The 12279-nt window shown below is 45.6% G+C and overlaps 1 long non-coding RNA gene across 3 annotated transcripts; it reads left to right on the top strand.

The window, feature by feature from the left end:
• The first annotated feature begins 601 nt into the window (after positions 1-601).
• On the top strand, positions 602-7515 carry LOC120031243. 3 transcript variants are annotated; one of them, XR_005473719.1, is made up of 8 exons: positions 609-660; positions 896-1000; positions 1122-1192; positions 1384-1436; positions 1608-1683; positions 6002-6110; positions 6374-6472; positions 6905-7515. It is a non-coding gene; the product is annotated as an uncharacterized LOC120031243 (long non-coding RNA). The 3 variants fall into 3 exon arrangements; XR_005473720.1 differs by having other exon boundaries at positions 602-660; positions 899-1000; positions 6002-6472; XR_005473718.1 differs by having other exon boundaries at positions 6002-6472.
• The last annotated feature ends 4764 nt before the right edge of the window (positions 7516-12279 follow it).

The following is a 12279-nucleotide window of genomic DNA, read 5'->3' as shown; positions in this document are numbered from 1 at the left end:
TAATCATTAGTTGATAAAGCCTATTGTTCATGGGTATGAGTAGGTCTCACAATCCATAAAATCGCCTAGATCCCTCATTAACGTATATTATTTATGTGACCACTGCAGGGGTTAGATTATTTTCCTTCATTCTGGCTCTATGTCTGGCCCCGCCCACTGTTTTAAATGTCACTTCCAGAGCTTGAAAATGACTCCCAACTAGTGGTGAGGTGAGGTTTTAATGGATGCAACTGTAGGGTTAGTGTGTAAGGTCATTTTTCTTCCCTTTTCCCCATCCTTTTCTCTTCACCTTTGCATCATAAAGTGTAATGAATTCACACTCCAGTAGGCGGGAAATACAAGGGTTGAAAAGACAAATACATGAGAAATACACAATAGGGAGGTTGCGCCCAGTCTCACAATCCAGTACAGTAGGTGGGGGTGTATGCACATTTCAGTTGGTTGCAATCCGCCAATACAAATTTAAAAAAGAAGAATGGCGCGCACAAACACACACAAAAAACGAAAGTAGACTCAATAATGTAATGTAGGTAGGCCGTGAATGGCCTCACACACCAGTACAGTAGATGGCGGTATATGCGAACTGCCAACCAAAACCTAATGAAGAAGAAGAACAGACGTAAACAATGAGTACGTCGCAGAGATTCATTCAAACGAGAGGTATGAAGTATTTTTCATATTAATTCAAGCTATTTAACTTTATAATGACATGGTTTCGTCTCCTTATTATCCTACTTTCAAGCGTTTTCAATTGCTATTTTTCTGCTTCCAGCTAAATGCTTAAAAAAACAACGATAATGCACTGGAAAGGCTAGCAGTGAGCTAGCCAACAAGCTGCTGTTAACGTTATATAGCTAACATAACCACGACACTAACAATTTCCCTACCGGTATAGCAGGTCCACTGACGGTTCAACCACAGCGTCAGAAATGCCGATATGGAGGTGGACTACAAGTAGAACCACAAAAATCTCAAACGCAAATTGAAATTCATGGTTTATGTGAGTATTAATGTTTCATCCAATTGTCAATGACGTGCTATTATTATTATAACACCTATTAGCCAAGGAACTGTAATTTACAGAGTTGAACTGTTGTATTTCGCTACTTGTCTCCGTTTAGGAGTAGGAGTGTTTTCAGGAAGTGCTCAGAAGATCCCAGAAGAAGCTGCTCAAAGTGTCCAGAGATAAAAGGTGGGTGGGTGAATCTAGAAGTTTGTTTAGTTTGGACAGATGGGGTGTATTTATTTGTCACACTGTAGCAAAACCTTTTACTACGATGTGCTACTAATAAATACACCCCTGTTTAATGTGTACACATACTGTACAAGCATGTTCAAAGTTAAAAATGGTCTTTCCTGGGCTTCTATTCTCTTCTCTTGCAGTTTTCTGTTGGACCGATTGTTACAGTACGAGCGGGTGGACGAGGACTCCTCAGGTAGGTCTTAAGCACCAAGTCTCAATGTTTCATTCTCCACAATATCTGTTATTTTCTTAATAGCTCAACCAATACTGATCAGGAAGTTACCTGCCTTGCTGTGGAGTATTTTCAGTATGGATCATGTTAGTATGTTGATGTACAGTGTCTGATTGTCATGTTGTGTTTCAGATTCTGATGCCACAGCCTCTTCTGAGAACAATGAAGGAGAGGGCACCAGGGAGAGGGAGAGAGACGGAGGAAAGAAGTGAGGATGCAGCATGCCAGCAACACAGACAATATTTCAAATTGCACTCTTTCTATTACTGTACTCTCTCCATCTTTGCCATTCTCTCTCACTGTCTCACTATTTAAGAACAGATATAGCCCTTGGTTCACCCCAGACTTGACTGCCCTTGACCATCACAAAAACATCCTGTGGCGTTCTGCATAAGCATCGAATAGCCCCCGCGATAAGCAACTTTTCGTTCAAATATTTTTTATTGAACACACACAGGAATGGTGTATAGGTATAAAAGGCAGGTATACAATTCTTATCTAAACATAAAAGAGCAGACAGAAACAAAAAGGCCCAGAGTTCTGGGTACAAAACAAATATTACAAAACAAGACATACAGAACAAGGACAGGTAGAAAGAAAGAGGGTAGGTGTCACCCCCCACTTATTCCCCCCCTTTATCCCTCCCCCACTTCTTCCCCCCCTTTATCCCTTCCCCTTATTCCCCTCCCGACTGCTCGGGTGGCGGTGCCAGCACATGCTGCCCAAAGGTGGATTAAAATATTACAATTGAGAGTGCGTTAAAAAGTACAAATTCACAGCGCCGAATGGTCCAAGTAAGAGAGGAAAGGCTGCCAGATTTGATCAAATGTTGATCATTTATTGTTCAGAATATATCTAATCCTTTCTAAGTGTACAGTGTTTGCCAATTCGCTGAGCCATAATTTGGTAGTGGGCGCTTCCTTCTTTTTCCAAAACAACAAGATTAGTTTTTTTGCCGAAATGAGACTGTAAGAGATTAGTTGTTTTTGGGGGTTGGTTAATCCGTTTAGGGAATCAGACACTCCCAGGATTATCAGAAGCGGGTCTGGGTCAATTGAAGTCTCCAGAACTTCAGAGAGGATCCTAAAAATTCCACACCAGTAACCATACAAGCTAGAGCATAGGGCAAAGCAGTGGAGTAGTGTACCCTGTGCAGCCTGACATTTATCACACATAGGGGATGTATCAGGAAATATCCTATGCAGTTTGGTTTTGGAATAGTGTAATCTGTGTAATACCTTGAATTGTATGAGACGATGTCTGGAGTTAATGGAGCAGGTGTGGATATACTCCAAGCTATCTTCCCAGTCTGCCACCGAAATGTCAGTCCCTAGTTCTTCCTCCCATTTTGCCTTAATGGCATCTGTAGAAGGTGTGCTAACCGATTGAAAAGCATCATATAAACGAGATATCAGTTTGTCTGAGGTGGGGGATGTTTTTATGCATCCGTCAAACATGGAAGGCTTAGCGTTCCCAAATGTTGGGAGGTGTTTCCTAACATAGTCTCTGATTTGTAGGTATCTGAAAAAGTTACTTCTGGGAAGATTATAAGTTTCCCTCAGCAACTCAAAGCAAGCAAAGGTCCCTTCTATATATAAATCCCCTATGGTACTTATCCCCAACTCTCACCATTGCTCAAAGGTGTTATCAAGGTTAGAGGGGGCAAAGGAGGGGTTCCTGGCAACAGGGAGCATGAATGACATTGGTCTAAGCTCAAAGTGGGTTTTAATTTGCTTCCAGATTCGGACTGTGCTATGTATAATAGGATTGTTACGATAAAGTGACCTCTCCAGATTGACAGGCGACAAAATCACAGCACCAATAGAGAAGGGGTGACACTCCTCCCGCTCCATACTAAGCCAGCTGGGTGACGGACGTGCGTCATCCAGCAAAAACGTAACAGCGCGGAGGTTAGCGGCCCAATAATAAAATATAAAATTTGGGAGAGACAATCCTCCTTCCATCTTGGATTTGCAGAGGTGTTTTTTACCTATCCTGTGTGTTTTATAATCCCAGATGAAAGGATTGATAATTGAGTCCAGTTGTTTATGAAAGGACTTAGGTATGAATACTGGGATGTTCTGGTATAGGTAGAGCAGTTGTGGGAGGAAGACCATTTTAATGGCATTCATTCTTTTGAGCAGAGAAATTGGGAGAGTTCTCCAAAATTGTATGTTTGTCTTGAGTTTTTGCATCAGAGAGGGGAAATTCTCTTTAAATAGTAAGGAGTATTGTTTGGTAGATAAGCAACTTTTCAGGGAAGTCAGGAACCAATATACTCAGTCAGTTAGGAAAGCTAAGGCTAGCAGAAATTTGAATCCTGTAGCACAGGAAAGTCAGGAAAGGAAAGACACTGTAAAGTCCATGGAGAATAAGAGCACCTCCTCCCAGCTGCCCACTGCACTGAGGCTAGGAAACACTGTCACCACTGATAAATCTACGATAATCGTTACTTTCAATAAGCATTTTTCTACATCTGGCCATGCTTTTCACCTGGCTACCATTTCACCTGGCTTCCACCTACCCCGGCCAACAGCTCAGCACCCCCTGCAGCAACTTGCCCAAGCCCCCCCCCCCGCCCCGCTTCTCCTTCACCCAAATTCAGACAGTTGATGTTCTGAAAGAGCTGCAATATCTGGATCCCTACAAATCAGCTGGGCTAGACAATCTGGACCCTCTCTTTCTAAAATTATTCGCCAAAATTGTTACAACCCCTATAACTAGCATGTTCAACCTCTTGTATCATCTGAGATCCCCAAAGATTGTAAATCTGCCGCGGTCATCCCCCTCTTCAAAGGGGGAGACACTCTAGACCCAAACTGTTATAGACCTATATCCATCCTGCCCTGCCTTTCTAAGGTCTTCGAAAGCCAAGTTAAAAAACAGATCCCCGACCATTTCGAATCCCACCGTACCTTCTCCTGCAATCTGGTTTCAGAGCTGGTCATGGGTGTACCTCAGCCACGCTCAAAGTCCTAAACGATATCATAACCGCCATCGATAAAAGACAGTACTGTGCAGCCGTCTTCATCGACCTGGCCAAGGCTTTCTACTCTGTCAATCACCGCATTCTTAGCGGAAGACTCAATAGCCTTGGTTTCTCAAATGACTGCCTCACCTGGTTCACCAACTACTTCTCAGATAGAGTTCAGTGTGTCAAATCGGAGGGCCTGTTGTCCGGATCTCTAGCAGTCTATGGGGGTGCCACAGGGTTCAATTCTCGGGCTTTTCTCTGTATATATCAATGATGTCGCTCTTGCTGCTGGTGGTTCTCTGATCCACCTCTACGCAGACGACACCATTCTGTATACCCTTCTTTGGACACTGTGTTAACAAATCTCCAAACGAACTTCAATGCCATAGAATACTCCTTCCGTGGCCTCCAACTGCTTTTAAATGCTAGTAAAACTAAATGCATGCTCTTTAAGCGATTGTTGCCCGCACCCGCCCGCCTATCTAGCATCACTACTCTGGACGGTGCTGACTTAGAATATGTGGACAACTACAAATACCTAAGCGTCTGGCTAGACTGTAAACTCTCCTTCCAGACTCACATTAAGCATCTCCAATCCAAAATTAAATCTAGAATCGGCTTCCTATTTCGCAACAAAGCCTCCTTCACTCATGCTGCCAAACATACCCTCGTAAAACTGACTATCCTACCGATCCTTGACTTCGGCGATGTCATTTACAAAATAGTCTCCAACACTCTCCTCAGCAACTGGATGTAGTCTATCACAGTGCCATCCGTTTTGTCACCAAAGCCCCATATCCTACCCACCACTGCGACCTGTATGCTCTCGTTGGCTGGCCCTCACTACATATTCGTTGTCAAACCCACTTGCTCCAGGTCATCTATAAGTCTTTGCTAGGTAAAGCCCCACCTTATCTCAGCTCACTGGTCACCATAGCAGCACCCACTCGTAGCACGCGCTCCAGCAGGTATATTTCACTGGTCATCCCCAAAGCCAACACTTACTTTGGCCACCTTTCCTTCCAGTTCTCTGCTGCCAATGACTGGAACGAATTACAAAAATCACTGAAGCTGGAGTTTTATATCTCCCTCTTTAATTTTAAGCATCAGCTGTCAGAGCAGCTTACCGATCACTGCACCTGTACACAACCAATCTGTAAATAGCACACCCAACTACCTCATCCCCATATTGTTATTTATCCTCTTGCTCTTTTGCACACCAGTATTTCTACTTGCACATCATCATCTGCACATCTATCACTCCAGTGTTAATGCTAAATTGCAATTATTTTGCCTCTATGGCTTATTTATTGCCTTACCTCTTTACTCTTCTACATTTGCACACACTGTACATAGATTTTTCTATTGTGTTATTGGCTGTATGTTTGTTTATCCCATGTGTAACTTTGTGTTGTTTGTGTCGCACTGCTTTGCTTTATCTTGGCCAGGTCGCAGTTGTAAATGAGAACTTGTTCTCAACTGGCCTGGTTAAATAAAGGTGAAATAAATAAAAATACATTTATTCAACTGTCTCTCTTGTGAACTCTCTCAGGAGAAGTAGCCCTGGCATAGGCCTTCCTTCATCCTCCCATCTCTCTCTCCTCTCTCGTTCTGGAGTGAACCCTCTCCAGTCGTCCGGCAGTACCCCGTACCTCAACACAGTGAGTTATTATCGCCTTCCCCTCACTGAATCTATACAATCAATAACTATAACATCATTGATTGTTGCCATTATCGTTTTCTCATTACCGAAGATAATCACTGTTTTGATTTGGGGCATTATTAATATTGTTTTATTATATGTTTACTGTATCTTTTGCTGTCTATCATGTTTTATTTTTCGGGACTGTACCTACAGTGTGTGTGTGTGTGTATGTTTGTTTTGGAAATTGTCACTGTGTGTGTGTGTGTGTGTGGTGGGAAGTTGCCCTTCCCACCAGAGTATTTGCCTCCACCAGCTGAGAGAATGAAGAAAGAGAGAAAGACAAAGGCGCCCAAACACAAGAAAGAGACATCGGGGAAGGTGAGAGGGGAGGAGGAGGAGATCACAGATGAGGGAACAGACATGTGGCACGTAGGCTATTGAGTCCTTAGGGTCTAGAAGAGGGTGTTTCTACAGTATAACTGCACTACATATGACAGGTTAGGTGCAGGCCTACAGTAGGCTATAGGAAGGTCCATAACATTGTGGCATCATCAATGAAGTAATGTACTGCCATAATATCCTGGACTCTTTTCATTTCTAATTCCTGACCATTCATTTAAAGGGTTGTTTTTCCTCAGTAGACTAACTACATCCCAGATGGAACCCTATTCCTACCCCAGAGGGCTCTGGTCAAAAGTAGTGCACTATAAAGGAAATAGGGTGCAATTTGGGACTCAGTCCAAGTCATCTACCCCTCTCTTTCTCCATTGCATCTCTCATTCCATCTTCCTTTTACCTCCCTCCGCTTAGGTGGTGGCCCCTTTAGCAGCCAACAACCCAACGGGCCCGACTGCCCCTCCCACATCCAGCGCCTCGTTCAACTGGGTGCCCAGGCAGATGCTGAGTGGAGACGCGGCGGAGGAGGAGGGAGAGAGTGACGGAGACTCAGACAGTGGAGACAACGCCAGGGGGGAAGGAGAAGAGGCTGACCTTGTCATCGATATCCCCAACAAGTGAAGTGAAGTGTGTGTGTGTGTGTGTGTGTAAAGGATTGTTTGAAAGAGTGTGTAAGACCATAATGTGACTCTGTGGATTCAACCCCTCCCACTGTCAAATGCTTAGCCAAGCTCCCCCCAGTGGACCTTCAGGTTACTGCAACAATATCTCTCTAAGCAATGTGACCTGTCATAATAATGTTACTAATTGACTCCTTTAATGTAATTTTACTGCCTTCTACTGTTATACAAGTCATGGAAGAAATGGTATTGAAGGCATGGACAGCTACAGGACTGCATACATGTAGCACCTACCTTTTTATAGGAAACTGTCAAATAATGAATTTTCTGTTGGAGATAATGGAGATGTTATGTTTTCTACCAATGACTTTTCAAAATGTAATTGCATTAAATTAGTAACATTTCAGATAACTGTGGTAGTTGTTGCTGAAAACCTAATGGACTGGTAGTATAGTGTAGTATGTGCTGCACAGACATGCAGTACTGCGCTTTTACTCAAAACAAATGTTTCTATTGGCTGTGCCTGGAGACAAAAGCCTTTTATGCTGTGTTCATAACCAAATGGGAAGGTGGTTTTTACCCCTTCAACTCGTAAAATCTAGTAGGAAACTCGTCTATCATCTGTGAGGTCTGACTTCTCGCACATGCTGACCTCTGACGTCACCTACTAAGGAAATTACCTCGATAACAGCATTTTCGGCAGTTAAATGTAATTTGTTTACAAGCATTATAACTACTTTTAGTTTATGGTTGACACAGATTGTTGGCCATTAGCCAGTCAGCGTTTCTCAACGAGTTGAGAATGCATCCAACTGTTATTTACGACTTGACAACTGGTAATTAGTACCTTCCCACTTGGTTATGAACGCAGCATAAAGCCCAACCCAAAACTATCACACCCAAAAGCCATGCAGCTGTTAGTATGGAATGCATCCAAACAACCTAAAGCTACAAACAAAGGATGTAATGAGGAAATAATGAGTGTCTTTGCTACAGACTAATAACTGTGTCTGTGAATATAATAAGGAACAGTGTGACACTGTCGGAAAACTAATTATGCACTGATAAAGATTTTTCTTGGTGGAAATTACACATGTCAAACTATTAGCCTAATCTCCCTCAGATGTGCATTGATGTGTAGCCTATCCCATAAAAGGAATTCTCCTACCAGACAGTTCTGACTGTCAGGCCCAAGGGTGCACTGAAGACTCCATGTGATCCCAGTCATAACACGTAGCAGGACAAACCTGGTTTGTGACCCCCTATGTCAGAGGTCACAGGTGAAGAGCTTAATTATTATGCTCTCGTCTTTCCTCTCTTGTCATCTCACAGAGATTGCAATGGGTTGAATTGGATGACTCCTATCAATTTCCACATTTCCCTCAGCTTTACTAAACCAAGTGGCCGCTGAAACACAAAATCTAAAATAATTTTGTCTTTATAGCTGAGAAAATGTAATTCAGTCAATAGAATCTATTTTGGAACCTTGGTGGTGGATAGAGCTACTGTGTGATATTCAACACTAGGCCACTGCTGTAAGATATACTGCTGTGGTTTCACTGTGCACCCTAATAGTGCACTCGGCTAAAATAAAGTCAGCACTTAATTTTTTTTATTTTACCCCCTTTTCTCCCCAATTTTCGTGGTATCCAATTGCTAGTAATTACTATCTTATCTCATCGCTACAACTCCCGTACGGGCTCGGGAGAGACGAAGGTCGAAAGCCATGCGTCCTCCGAATCACAACCCAACCTACTGCTTCTTATTAACACAGCGCGCCTCCAACCCGGAAGCCAGCCACACCAATGTGTCGGAGGAAACACCGTGCACCTGGCTCCCTTGGTTAGCGCACACTGCGTCCGGCCCGCCACAGGAGTCGCTGGTGCGCGATGAGACAAGGATATCCCTACTGGCCAAACCCTCCCTAACCCGGACGACGCTAGGCCAATTGTGCGTCGCCCCACGGACCTCCCGGTCGCGGCCTGTTGCGACAGAGCCTGGGCGCGAACCAAGAGTCTAGGGGCGCAGCTGGCGCTGCGATGGAGTGCCCTAGACCACTGCGCCACCCGGGAGGCCCAAGTCAGCACTTTCTAAGAGGTGTGTGTTTTACCAGAGAAAATGAACCATTAAGCTGTCAATCAGACAGCCAAACCTTGTTTGGGAATGGAGACTTACAGGTAATAGGAACTGGTTACTGGGTGTGGGTCTGCTGTGTACCTAACAGTAATGAGAGGTAAAGGTGTAACCAAAAAAGAGCTATGAAAGAGAGAGGAAGGAGTGAGGGAGAGCCAGGTAGAGGTGTAGCTAGAGGGAGAATGTGTGTGTGAGGGAGGGAGGGAGGAAGAGTGAGCTTGTCAATGAGGGAGAGAGAAGCAGAGTGTAAGCAAGACTGTGCCCAGACACATACAGACAGCACAGCACACACAGTCCAAGGAGAAAGACATGGGTGGAGACGCTGATGGGGTGGAAGGGAGAGATTGAGAAAGGGATAGAAGAACGACATACCAGAGATTCCCTGGCTGTCAACCCTAGCTACCGGCCATTATCCTCTCCCATCTGCGTAGATACAGCACAAACCTCTGGATTATTTACCAGCCTCTCTCTCTGTGAGTGTGTGGGTTTGCTGAGCTCACCATGCTGCTGCTGCGGTGGTGTCCTGCTGGTGTCAGTGTCAGTACTGCAGGCTGGATCTTGCTGGGGCTGACTCTGGAGCTGTCTCTACCAGTCACGGCACTATCAGAACCAGACCCAGGCTTCTCCCTCTGCAGACAGAGCTTCTACAGACAGACCCCCCCCCTGGGCCTCTCTGTAGGTGGGGGGCCCCTCCTGACACCCCTCTGTCACAGGCTGCCAGGGGGACAGTCGGTCGCCACGCTCTACCACCCGACCTGTGACGCAGCTGTTTACTCTGCCTTTCATCTCAGCCAAGGATGGGGGGTGAGAGGAGGAAAGGAGGAGGGGGTAAGGGAGCATTCTGTTTACTCTGCCTTTCATCTCAGCCAAGGATGGGGGGTGAGAGGAGGAAAGGAGGAGGGGGTAAGGGAGCATTCTGTTTACTCTGCCTTTCATCTCAGCCAAGGATGGGGGGTGAGAGGAGGAAAGGAGGAGGGGGTAAGGGAGCATTCTTTTATTTCTATTATGTGGAAACAGTGGAATCATTGTCATGCATGGACTGCGTAAGCACTACCTTGTACAGTTTAGTGTACATTCTCAACACAATCACACAAGTTATAGCGGACATGATCAAACCAACAGTATACCACTCTTTTCCTCCAGCTGTAGTACAATCATGTTTTTGTGATATGAAACTTGTTCAAGTGAAAGGAAACTCTCGTCCTGTAGAGGCAGTCAACTTACTGTTGATATCAACATTCCATGCAAACCTGGCCTTGTTAAAACAAGTCAGAGTGAACAGAAAGATGAATGTGAACAACAGTTTGATATTTGACTTTGATATTTGACTGATGTCTGTCAGGAGACAAGCTCCCTAACACTCACAAAACTAGAATGGTCTGCATGGCATATTATTTCTGCCATGACACCTGAGTAAAAGACGTCCTCCTCTATCCTACTCTACATTGACACTAAATGTACTGTAATGTACAGTAAGCTTTACCCAAATAAGGGCCAAACATTCATTTATCATGATGTTAATACTAATTGCATTAGTGATTCAATATATGCACTTTGACTAATGATTCCTATCTCATAGACAGAGAAGGAGGAAGAGGATGCCAGAGGGGAGGAGAAAGAGGACGAAGGGTCCCAGGTGATGACCCCAGCCCTGCTCCAAGGGGATGTGGCGGGGGGTAATCCCCAAGCTCATTCTGACTCTCCCCTCCACCAGTGGGGCTCCCTGGCCACAGAGCTGATCCAGAGCAGCGTCCTGCCCCAGTGTGGCTCCACAGGGGGCCAGCTCTACGTCCTGACAGGGGCCACAGGGCTCAGGCTGGGGCCCGGGATGGAGGAGGGTGGGGATGGGGGGTGTGAGGCTGGGGTGCAATGGTCTGCAGTGTGCTGTGCTGGCCCAGAGGGACAGAGTGGGTTCAGTGTGGGGGTAGTGAGAGAGACAGGGGGAGTTGAGAGGGTGGTGAGTGTTAAGGAGCTGGAACACATGATTGGAGTGACAGATCTATTTTCAGAGGGTTGCGGGGAAGCAAATGGGGAAACGGAGGAAGACATAGTGACACTGCTCAGTGATGCGATGGTCGGAGTCGTAGAAAAGCAAAGAGCGGTCGCAAGGCCAGACGCCATTGAGGAAACACTAGATGAGACTACTGACCAAAGCATAGAGGCACTACCTGCCGACACAGAACCTCTCATCACTCCTTCAGTGGACAACGAGACACTGGCCTCTGAGTCGGACACAGAGTCGTCCAGCAACCCTCTGGTGTATATCATCACCTCCTCTGTCTCCCTGCTCATGGCCCCTCTACGCCCTGTAGTCTCCACCCTCATTGGGATCCCTGGACAGGTGATTACTGATGGAATGCAATACTGTGATTGAATTGAATTGAATTTATTTTGGGTAACAGACATATTAAACAAAATGTACAAGGAGGATATCACTTGAAAGTATTAATTAAAACGCTCGTTTCCAAAGTGGTCCTCGATGGTAAAAACAATAACACATGATGGTTCCATATCCTTTTATATTTCTGATCACAAAAATAAGTTTCTGTTATAACAGACAATATCTTGTAACAGAACATATCTCCTCTCCTCGTCTAGGTGGCCTTTGTCCTACAGGAAGACCTGGGGGTCCTGTCTGCACTGCCAGGCGACATCCTTTCTGTGTTCTACAACATGGCGTCTGACCTGGTGTCTGGGGTCGGCTCAGTCACAGGCCTGATACTTGGTGTGGGGGAGATGTGCTTCTCCACCCTGTACTGCATTACAGCCCCACTGGTGGGCTCTCTGTTCACCAGCTGCCAGGATGGGGTCACAGGGGTGGGCACCCTGGCCTGGGATGGGGTGGGCATTTTCAGGGGGATCGTGGACAGTGCCTGGTGGGTGTCCAGAGTGGTCGGGGACCAGGCGTGGGAGCAGGGTGGGGGGTATGTGGGGTCGGTGGTGTCTGAGATGGGAGGGCAGGTGAAGGCAGTGGGTGGGGGAATGGGGAAGCTGGCGTGGAGGTGTGGGAATGGGGTGGGGAACGCGGTGAGGTTG

Source organism: Salvelinus namaycush, chromosome 37 (assembly GCF_016432855.1).
Source record: "Salvelinus namaycush isolate Seneca chromosome 37, SaNama_1.0, whole genome shotgun sequence".
NCBI lineage: Eukaryota > Metazoa > Chordata > Actinopteri > Salmoniformes > Salmonidae > Salvelinus > Salvelinus namaycush.
This window is presented reverse-complemented; position numbering and strand designations above follow the sequence as displayed.